Below are 11,307 nucleotides of genomic sequence, written 5' to 3'. Positions count from 1 at the left end.
AAAAAAGTAATAAAGAGAATGTAGTTAATCAGCAGACCCAGGAAGTCCCCTCACAAGGAACTGGGCATGAAATGTGCCAAACTATAGCTCACAGCCCTACAAGTGAGACAGGGATGTAATAGTTAATTCCTGTTTTTATTAAATAGTAATCATTAATGTTAGGTGCTTCCCCTATTGAATTTTTGGGCCAAAATCATTGGTCTCTACTACTTGGAGAGGGGTACTTAGGGAGTTCAGCAAAGCTGTTAAACATTCAATTGCATGATAATATATAGTAAATATTAAAATGCATGTATGCTTCTAAAAAAAAAAAAGTCACCCAACCACACTTGATCCAGGACCCTGTGATATCAATCCTCAACTCAAAAGTTATATCACCAGACAATGCCCGAGACGTTCAGAAGAGGGCAACAAATCCCCTGCAACTGGAACTATAGACAGTTGTTAGCTGACATGTGGGTGCTGAAAATTGAAGTCCATTCCTCTGCAAGAGCAGTCACTGCTCTTAATCACTGAGGCATCTCTCCAGCCCTGGATCATTTCTTAATCTGACTAATTTTCATTCATTTTTTTTCTACTAGGGCCAAGGTATCGTTCCAGAAATGAAATGTTTGGGTGTGTGTCACATGTACTTTTAAGTTCTGAGGAGCTGCTCAATGCTGAGATGGGAGCTACATCAAAGAAATACAACCGGGGGTGTAGTGCAGTGATAGAGTACTTCCAAGCTTGCATAAGGTACTGGGTTCAATCAATCCATATCATCATCATACACACAAAAGAACTAAAAGGAGAAAAGTGAAAAATAAATATTAGAAACTTATGTTGAAATATAATCAGATTGTCTTTACAGTAATGGCCAGTTGTATTTATAGTTAAAAATCATTTTGGGCCAGGTGTGGTAGTACACCTTTAGCCCCAGCACTCAGGAGGCAGAAGCAGGCAAATCTCTGTGAGTTCAAGACTAGCCTGGTCTACATAGTGAGTTCCAGGCCAGCTGGGGCTAAAGAGAGACCCTGTCTCAAAAAGAAAAAAAAAAAAAAAAAGGTTATACCTACCACACAAAATCAAACCAGACAAAAACCCAGTAGAGAACTGGAGAGATGGGGGACAAGAATCCCCAACTTTGATGAGGAACTACTGGCAGCTGATGGCTGCAGGCTGGAGGAAGTTGGTCATCTTATGGAGTGACACTAGATAGGCTTACCAAGCTCCTGTGTATCAACTCACATAGAGGTATATCTGGGACTCAATAGACTTTAACACATGTGGCTGAAAGCATGAATCCAGTGGGGAGACTGTGGTAGGTACAGGTAGAGAAGAGGGTCTAAATATGACTAAGATGTATTGTGTGAAATGCACAGAAATTCAATAAAAAGTATACACTGGGAAAAAAGTAAATATGTTCAGGAAACAGAGCAGATGAATAAAAGACTGAATAAAGACTGTAGCACATAAACAGTTGAATGAAATAACTTAAACAATTCAAACATGAAATTAGAATTCAATGAAGAGAAATAATCTCTGAAGGATATTAAAACTGAAAAAAAAAAAAACTTGAAAAGCTCAGGAATTCAAACAAAAATTTTAGAGAAAAGGAGCTACAAAGAAGTGGAAGAAATAGAACAAAGAATATCAGATTTAGAAGATAAAACTGGGGAAATGGAACAGTCAAACAATGAAAACATCAAATCTAAAACTCAGGTATGGAATATGCAAGGCATCTGGGAAACTGTAGTAAGAATAAATCTATGAATCATAGGTATAGTAGGAAAAAGAACAAATACCCCAAATATAGGGAAATAGATGTTGATACCCATCATGGTACAAGAAGCAGACATAACACCAGTGGACAGTGACCAGGAAAGAAACTCTCCACCTCATATAATAGTCAAAACACTATAAATACAGAACAAAGGAAAAATATTGAAAGCTGTGTCTGAGAGAAAGATTAAGTTACATATATAGTAAAGTACTATTAGAATGATTTTTCAGTAGAGACTATGAAATCCAGAAGGGCTTGGACTCATGTCCTACAAATCATAAAAGAACAGACTCCAGATAAGACTAAGATTTCTAGACAAACTATCAGTTGTAATCAGAGAAGAAAGAAAAATCTTTTCATAATAAAAAGAAATTTGAGGAGTTTTTGTTCCCCAAACCAGCTCCACAGAGAATATTCAATGAAATACTTGGGTCTAAAGAAAAGACTATGCACTCTCAAGAGAGCACAAGAAGAAAATATTTCTAAACACTCAGCCAAAAGAGATCTAAGGAAACAACACTACAGCATCAATGTAACAGGAATTAATAAACACTGGGCAGTAATAACCATAATATTAATGGTCTCAAATCCCTAGTGAAAAGGCAGAGATTAGCTGATTTGATTTGAAAGCAGGATACACCAATTTTGTGCCTCCTACAAAAACATCTTATCAGTAATCAACACCATCTTTGGATAAAATGTTGGAAAGTTATTCTAAGCAAACAGAACTAAGAACAAAGCTGATGTAGCTATTCTAATATCCATCAAAATAAAGCTACTCAGAAGAAGTAGGGAAGGTCACTTTGACTCATTAAAAGAAAAATGCTCCAAGAGAATATTGCAGTCCTAAAAATACATGCATCACAGATGGGGCACACCAAATTACATGAAAGAAACTCAATTAAACTAAAATTACAGATTAAATCCAACAAAGTAATAATGGATGACTTCAGTACCCTTCTGTCACCAATACACAGGTCAGCAAGAAAATAAAAGGAAAAACCCTGGAGATAATTAGGATCATAAATCAAAATAAATTAACATATAGTACAGAACATCCCACCCAAACAGCACAGAATGAATGCATGTTCTTCTCCACAATAGCCCCTGTAACCTTCTCCAAAATTGACCAAATGTTAGGGCACATTAAGATCCATAACTTGAGAAAAATTGAGATAGCACCTGTATTCTATCTTACCACAAAGGAATAAAGATAGACATCAACAAGAAGAAGAATGGGACAAAGTACACAAGCTTATGGAAGTTAAGCAGCACACCGCAAAATGAAATTTGGATCAATGAGCAAAACAAGAAGGAAGTAAAAAATTCCTAGAAATAAATAAGATGAAAACAAAACATACCAACATCAATGCAATACAATGAAAGGAGTTCTAAGAAGAAAATTTATAGCATTAAGTACCTACACTGGACAATTTGATATATCTCTTATAAATCAATGAATGATGTACCTGAAGGCCTTATAAAACCAAGAACACCTACAAAGAACAGAGGTGGGACTGGAGAGATGGATCAGCAGTTAAGAACACTGGTTGTTCTTGCAGAAGACCCAGGTTCAAATCCCAGCACCCACATGGCAGCTAACAACTGTCCGTAACCCCAGTCCCAGGGGATCCAACAGCCTCTTCTGACCTCTGCGGGTATTGCACGACATGAGTGCACTTACCTACATGCAGGCAATACATGTATACACATAAAATAAAAATAATAATTTTTTTTAAAGTTTAAAACAGAACAGAGGCAAAGAGAGAAAATCAAGGCTGAAAATGAAATATAAATGAATAAACAATAAAAAGAATCAATGAATCAAAGAACTGGCTATTTGAAAAGATTGACAAATCTTTAGCTAAATTCACCAAAATAAAGAAAGTGAGGACTAAAATTAATAAACTCAGAGATGAAATGTGAAACATTGCCACAGATTGTGAGGGAATCCAGAAAACTCTAAGAACATACTTTAACAATCTGTTTTTAAACTGAACTGGAAAATCTAACAGAAATGGAAACATTTATGAATATGTTTGACATGCTAAAGTTAAATCAAAATGACATAAATAATTTAACAACAATACCTAAAAGATAGATGCAGTAATAAATAATCTTCCAACTAAGCAGTCCACAAGCAGAGGGATGCAGCTCAGAATTCTACAAAACTTCAAAGAGAACTAATAATAATAGTCTACAAGTTATTCTGTAAATATACCCCAAAATTTTTCTAGGAAGCCCGTATCACTCTGATTCCAATACCAGACAAAGACCCAAGAAAAAAGAAAATTTTAGACTGAGCATTCTTATGAACAGACACACAAAAATTCTGCATGAAAGTCTCACTAATTGAATGCAAGAACATATCAACAATATTATCCACCATCATTTTGCTGCATCCTGGAGATCCAGGAATGGTACAACCTACGTTAATCAATTACTGAAATCCATCACATAGACTCAAGGCCAGAAAACACATGATCTTTCATTAGATGCAGAAAAGGCCTTTGACAAATCCAACATCATTGGGGCACATGGGGCACACCTGTATATTAAAAAAGCAATATAAATAAACCCACAGCTAACATCTTACTAAGTGGAGAAAAACAAAAGGAATTCCTATTAAAATCTGGGACCAAACTCCATTTCTGATGAATATAGTACTTTAAGTCTTAGCTAGAGTAACAAAACAAATGAAAGAAATAAAGTAGAAGCAAATTGGACAGGAAAAAGTCAAAGTATACTTAATTGTAGAAAACATAGTTATGTGCATAAAATACCCAAAAGGATCCATTTGAAAATTCCTAGATTCAATAAACATATTCAACAAAGTAGCAGGGAATAAGACTAACACACCCAAAATAAGTAGCCTTATGAACAACAAGCTTACTGAGAAAGAAATCAGGGGGAAAACCCCATACATAATAGCCTCAAAAGCAATAAAATAGCTTGGAAAAAAATCAAACCAAGGAAGTAAAGGTCTTGTTTAAGAAAAACTTTACGATATTGAGGGAAAAAATTGAAGTAGGAAATTGAAGTAGAAGTAGTAAACCTCTTTCATGCTCATGGATTGATAAAATAAATATTTTGAAAATGGACATCCTACCAAAAGCAAGCTCAGGAAACATTGTGGAAGAGAGGGCATAAAGATAGTAAGAGCCAGGAGAGGAGGTACATGTGCATAAGGAAACAGAGTCTTACAGGCTCCTGGGACCTTGCTCATATGAACTTACATTGATAGTGTCAGCATGCATAGAAACCATGAAAACCCAAACAGACAAAAACACAGCATAGAAGTGGGGAAATGGACAGCAGACCTACTAGGCCAGGCTGAGCTGTCTTTTTATTTATTTTGTTTATTTATCTATTTCTTTATTTACATTTTAATTGATTTTTGATACAACCCGTAATTTCCATACAGTACAATATGAAGGTATTTACATCCTTTCCCCTATCCATACCTTTCCCTCTTCCCATCCCCCATCCCCACTGCTCTATTTAATGTACTCTATTAGACATATAAGGCCAATAATATCCAATTTGTGTCTCCAAATTTTTTTGAATGTGGATCCATCCACTGGAGTCTGGCTAACCGACCAAGAGCTTGAAAAAGCTTGTCTCTACCCCTCCCAGCAGCCATCTGTTGCCACAATTTCCTTAGTTGCAGTGGAACGTCTTAATCACTTCTTCATATCTGGTTTGAGAAAACACTGGACTTGCGCATGCTGTCACTGTTGGTGTGAATTTTTATGAATAACAGACCAGTTGTATGGAAAATTCTGTTTCCTTGTACTCATCCACAATCTCTTGATCTTACAAATCTTTCTGCTCCCTCTTCCACAATGACCCATGAGTCTTAGGAGGCACACATTTGACATAGGTGTCCTTCTCTTCAGGGACAAACGCTCCACAGCTTCTTGTTTTCTGCACATTGACTAGTTGTAGGTTTCTATGTTAAATCACCATCTGTTGCATAAAGAAAATTTTTAAGAGTTAAGAGATGCTTTATAGGTATAACAATTAGTCATGAAGAGTCAGTTTAATATAACTATTTTGTAGAAAACTAGTATTAAGTTCTCCCCTTTGTTTTGTGACCAGTCTAACCTCAGTTACCTAAGCCTATATCAGTGTCAGCTACGGGCTTCATCCTAGGAAACAAATTTTAAATCCAGTTAAAGGGTGGTAGTCACTCCCATAATATTTGTGCAACAGTTTCACTGGTGGACATATCTTGGCGGTTCAATTATTGTAGTTCACAGAATTCACTGCTGGGCAAGGTTGTTGATTATTTTCTCCTTCTGGAAACATGCATAGTACCTTCCAGCACTATGAATGCTAGCCAGTGGAGATAAGGCTCTGAAGTCAGCACCAGGGTAATTTCTCCTAGTTTCTTCTGTAACTCAGGTATACAGTGTCTTCAGAAATAGGGCCTTACTATCCAGTTCTGATGGGTAACCAAGAGCAGGGCCAGTATTGTTTGAGGGTACATGGCACCCCCAGTCAACAGCTTCTAGAATTCCTAGCACTGAGGTATTATTTTGTTTTCATTAGCCTATAATGTCTAGAAAGGGTAATGCTCCCTGCTATAGGATAATTTGGTTTTTGTTTTGTTTTGTTTTGGTCTTTTTGAGACAGGGTTTCCCTGTAGCCCCAGCTGGCCTGGAACTCATTATGTAAACCAGGTTGGCCTTGAACTCACAGAGATTTATTTGCCCACATCTGCCTCCCAAGTTCTGGGATTAAAGGTGTGCACCACCACACCTGGCAAGATAATTCCTTTTAATCTCTTAAAATATGCATGTACTTTAAGAACCTTCTATGGTGGTAGGTTTCCATATGGCTTTTCTAATGACTTTTAATGTTACTTATCCTTCCCTATAATCCATCTTCTCCCCGGCCCTCCCATTTCCTGCCCCATTTAACCCTTCCTAGTCTAATGTTCCCCTTTCCCCCTTCTTATCATTGTGTTTTTATAATAGGAGGACATTGCCCCTACTTGACACCATACTCTACTAATGAAATCCCACTTTTGGATCTGTTAACCAGAGAACCCATAGACTTTCAAACAATACTGGTCATTTTCCCTGCTCTTGGTTACCTACCAAAACCTGACAGTAAGACCCTATTGTTTAAGATACTGCATGCATGAGTTGTAGAACAAATAAGGAGAAATCAACTTGAGTTCAAAGGTTCATCTCTACTGTCTAGCTTTCATGGGGCAGGGAGTTGCTATACATGTTACTTGAAGAAAACAATAATCATTCAGCTTACATAGGTGTGACTCTTACATGCTTCAACAACTGGTCTGACAAGCTATGACATCTAGTGCAATATGGCATAAATATTATGGAAGTAATGAATCAATTTCTAATTGAATTTACACTCTACTCCATAAGATAGAGTCCATACCTGACATTAGTTCCAGTCCTTGGGTCATGTGTCTAGACAGGCCACAGGCCACAGGCTACAGGGGAAAGCCAAATACTATTATTCTACCAAATATATATAGTGTTGAATCAATTCCTAACTGCTTATTCTTATACTCCATTGATTAATGCATCTATCAGTTTTCACAAGATAAGCTTCTTTATGCAGCTGAAAACCACAACCGGCCAATGTGCAAAGAACAAGATGCTACTATATATATCCAGAATAGTTTGAGGGTCTATAAAATTGGACCAGAGTTAATAAAGCCTGGGGCAAATAAGGGAGAGAATCTAAATATGCTCAAATAAAGTGTATAAAACTTGCAAAAGTTCGACCAAAATGGAAAAGAAAAAAAAATCAAACACATAGGTATTGACTTCTTTGAGGAAAAACACATTAAATATGAGCTCAGAAACGATTTCTCTAGAAAATTTAATTTTTCCCTCTTAATTCTAAATATATTGACAATCCTAGCACTCAGTAACTTAGGTGACAGACGTTTAAATAAAGAGTTTCCAGAGGCAAAAAATAAACTAAGGGATTTCATAGACATAAAGGCATACTGTCATTATGTTGATATAGATACATTATGCTTGTAAAGCTTCCCCTGTTTACACACCAGTCATTTTCCCACAGTACTATTTTCTGTTTACACTTTTATATATTTCACCTGTTTTCTACACAATTTCACATTTCTTAAACTGCTAATTCTACTTCATAATTGGAAATATAACCAAGTACAACTGCCTCTATAGTTAAACAATAGTGTTTTTTCTTGAGCTGCCAGCTAAAAACTGATGTGGAAGATTACAGAAGCTGTAAATTTAAGACATTTGCAGTTTTCCAGCAGTTACTACAGAAACTAGCCTGGATATTTGCTTTGTTTCCTGGCTAACCACTAGCCTCTGCATAAAGATTGCATTTCTATTGATCTATTTGCTGAAATGAATCATGGAAGGTTTCCCTAACGTGCTTTCCTTCATTTCTGGTTATTTTTGCTAAATCGATTTTCAATATTATTTTTTGGTCGGTGTTAGTTAGCAAATGATATACCAATCCGAATTGAAAGGTGGATTGAGAAAATGCTGTATAAAAATTAATGTTTTGATAGTGCATCTCTAAACACACAGCCACACAATCCACCCTTCTTACTGTCATTTTTCAGTGGCTCTGTTAAAACTGAATGATAATCAACACTCCCTGGAGGTTCATTTTAAGGAAGTAAAGGAAAAGACTTCTGAATCATAATGCATCATTCCAGTCAAAACAGAATCCTAACAAGTAAATTGTTTGACAAACATTATGTAGCTGAGTTTTCTGTTAATGCTACAGGAGAATAATTTTGTTATCAGCCTTTGTCTACCATGTCAAGTTAAACCTGTTAATACTAAATAAAATTTAATGTAATGTTTAAAAATTATACCTGCTCTTTGGTGGGAAGAAAATAATATTTGCACTGCTCAGAAATGTAGGAGAGATTTCATAATTGAAATTAAGAAGTCTGGAGTAAAGTTGAATTGCACAAATAAAATTGGACTCCAGAAGAAAATTATGTAGAATGGGAAATATTTTTAAGTTACAAGGTAACTTTTTACAAAGCAAAACATTTGAACAAGCCACATACACTCTTAAGGCTGACAGCAAGTCATGTGAGTCAGGCTACTCAAGGGCTGATGTTATCTTTTGTGACTTAATACCTAGAAATAATGTTTAATTATCACTTTCTAGGTACTAGAATGATTGTTTTATAAACATCAGTTAAATCTTTGAAAAATTATTCTCTCATTTAATAGACTGATGTTTTAGTAGAAACTGCAGTCTGCACATGCCCCACATTTTTATGTAGCACTCTTTTGAGCATTAAAATATTTCTAGATGTTTCAAGAACTACAAATTCAACTATAAAATCTCACTGTTTTAAACAATATGGAGTTGAAAATCTAAACTTGTAGACTTATAAAAGAGGAATTCCAAAACTTCCTGTCATCTATTACCTATAATTTGACTATTATTTTGGATAACCAACCTCAGGTATTCTTTGCTTGCTTTGATTCAGCTTCTTAAAAAGGATCTGTTCAGGTTACGTCTTTGGGCTATTTCCCTGATTTAAAAGCATCCACTCCCTATTAGTCCTTATCTTACTGTTGTCTGTGCATAAATGCAAGTGGGCTTTATTTTGAGTTGCCTAATTCTCTTGACTACATCCATTGGAGCACACATTACTGAGAAAAACTTGGGACCTACAGCATTCTGTATACACTGACAAGACTATATGATGAAAAATATATGCAATTTCAAGATAGGGGAAGATCAGAATATCACTCAGTTTGTAAAGTGCTTGCCATTGAAGCAGGAGGACTTGAGTTTGTGTCAAAGCAAAAGCCTGTGCAATGGGGTATTCCTGTATTCCTAGCCCAGGGAGAGCAGACACAGGAGGATTACAAACTTTCTCTGAAGATAGTCTAGGAAAAATAGTGAGTTCTACTTCAGAAGGAGACTTTGTAACAAAAAGTAAAGTGGGCTTTGCCTGATAAAGATACGGACAACAATGTGCTACAAATACTGGTCTCTGTATAAATGAAAGTACATGGGCACATGCATACACAATTGAAAATATATGTACACACATGCAAAATGTAATAATTGATGGGTCATTTGAAATTCCATATTCAAATAACTCCACGTTGTTTGTGAGAGGAGCCTCACATTTCAATAAAATAAGTCATATACACAATAAATAACTATATGATATAAAAATTAGATTATGAACTATTCAATCTGTGATATTTAAGCTCAAATTATGCATAATGTGCTTTGTATTTACTCCTTCATTTTCCCCATTCCTTTTGGCAGGAAGCTCCACCCTATCTTCTGAAAAATAAAGAAAGCTTATGCTACAATTATTATGTAAGATGTTAACCCATGAAGAGCTATGGCAAAGTGTTCTATAAGACGCTCATGATATTAACTTCAAAGAAATTTATATATCACATGGAGTAGAAAGCAATAAGTTCTCAGAGAGCTCTACTAGTTTGCTGGAAACTGGAAACTAACAGAACAATCATGCAACTGAGGTGTGAGGACTGAATTTGAATGTCATACTGAGATCTTATTGTCAATCTGTTCTAATTTTATATAATATTTCCCTGCCTATTTCATATTGCTATATGAGAAACATTTGCCAAAATGCTTCCTTTATCTTTCAGGAAAGTTTCCTTTGTAAGAGAATTCTCTCTGCCACAATAACTCTGCTGTATAACTGTGTTATTTCGTTTTAACTCTTTCCAACAATATTTATTTTTTCCTGGAAATGGTTTTATAAATGAATTTCTACTCAAGCCCCATTGTGAAACAAATTATAGACCATTTTGTCAACATTTAATTATATTCTACAACCATATTCAATGATTCCTATTTCAAGACATTGTTCTTTGGTCAAGTCTGAGCTTAGTAAAAATATCAAATCTCCTTAAGAATATTAAATGAATTTTGATTTACTGAAAACCAGATGAAGTCCAATTACAGACAGGGAATAAGTACTATAACTGAAGAATCCTGAGCTTGCTTTCATTTGATTGACTTTAAATTATTTCCACTTTGCTATTGCTATTGGGATTTATATTCCTAATTATAAATTCAAAAGTAATTAAAACTTTATCTAACAACAGTACATTATATTCTGTGGTAAGGATTGTGAAATATATTAGGTAACTTTCAGATAAGAAAAAAAGAAAAAAGTTAGGTATTCAATATATGAATTGAATAAGTGCACAAGATATCATGAGGGGTCATTTCTAAGATATAAAATTCTGCGAGGTGTACAAGTTTTAATATTATATTAAACTCTAATTATTGCCTGCAACATTCATATAGCAAACATTCAGACACTTGTGAACATTCCTTTCAAGTTCTAGTGACTGAATTTCTTCTTTGGAATTAAGTAAATCAAAAACTAGAGAGATAAATAATAAATCCTTATATATAAATACACACGTAGAAAGAAAGAAATGTGCATATATTTCTTCCAGTACTCACATTATGCATATATATAATATAATAATTATATAAACATATCCTGTCCTTATGTATTGTATATGGCATACACCAAACACATA

The sequence above is a fragment of the Nannospalax galili genome, unplaced genomic scaffold (assembly GCF_000622305.1).
Source record: "Nannospalax galili isolate Female #2095 unplaced genomic scaffold, S.galili_v1.0 scaffold191, whole genome shotgun sequence".
NCBI lineage: Eukaryota > Metazoa > Chordata > Mammalia > Rodentia > Spalacidae > Nannospalax > Nannospalax galili.
This window is presented reverse-complemented; position numbering follows the sequence as displayed.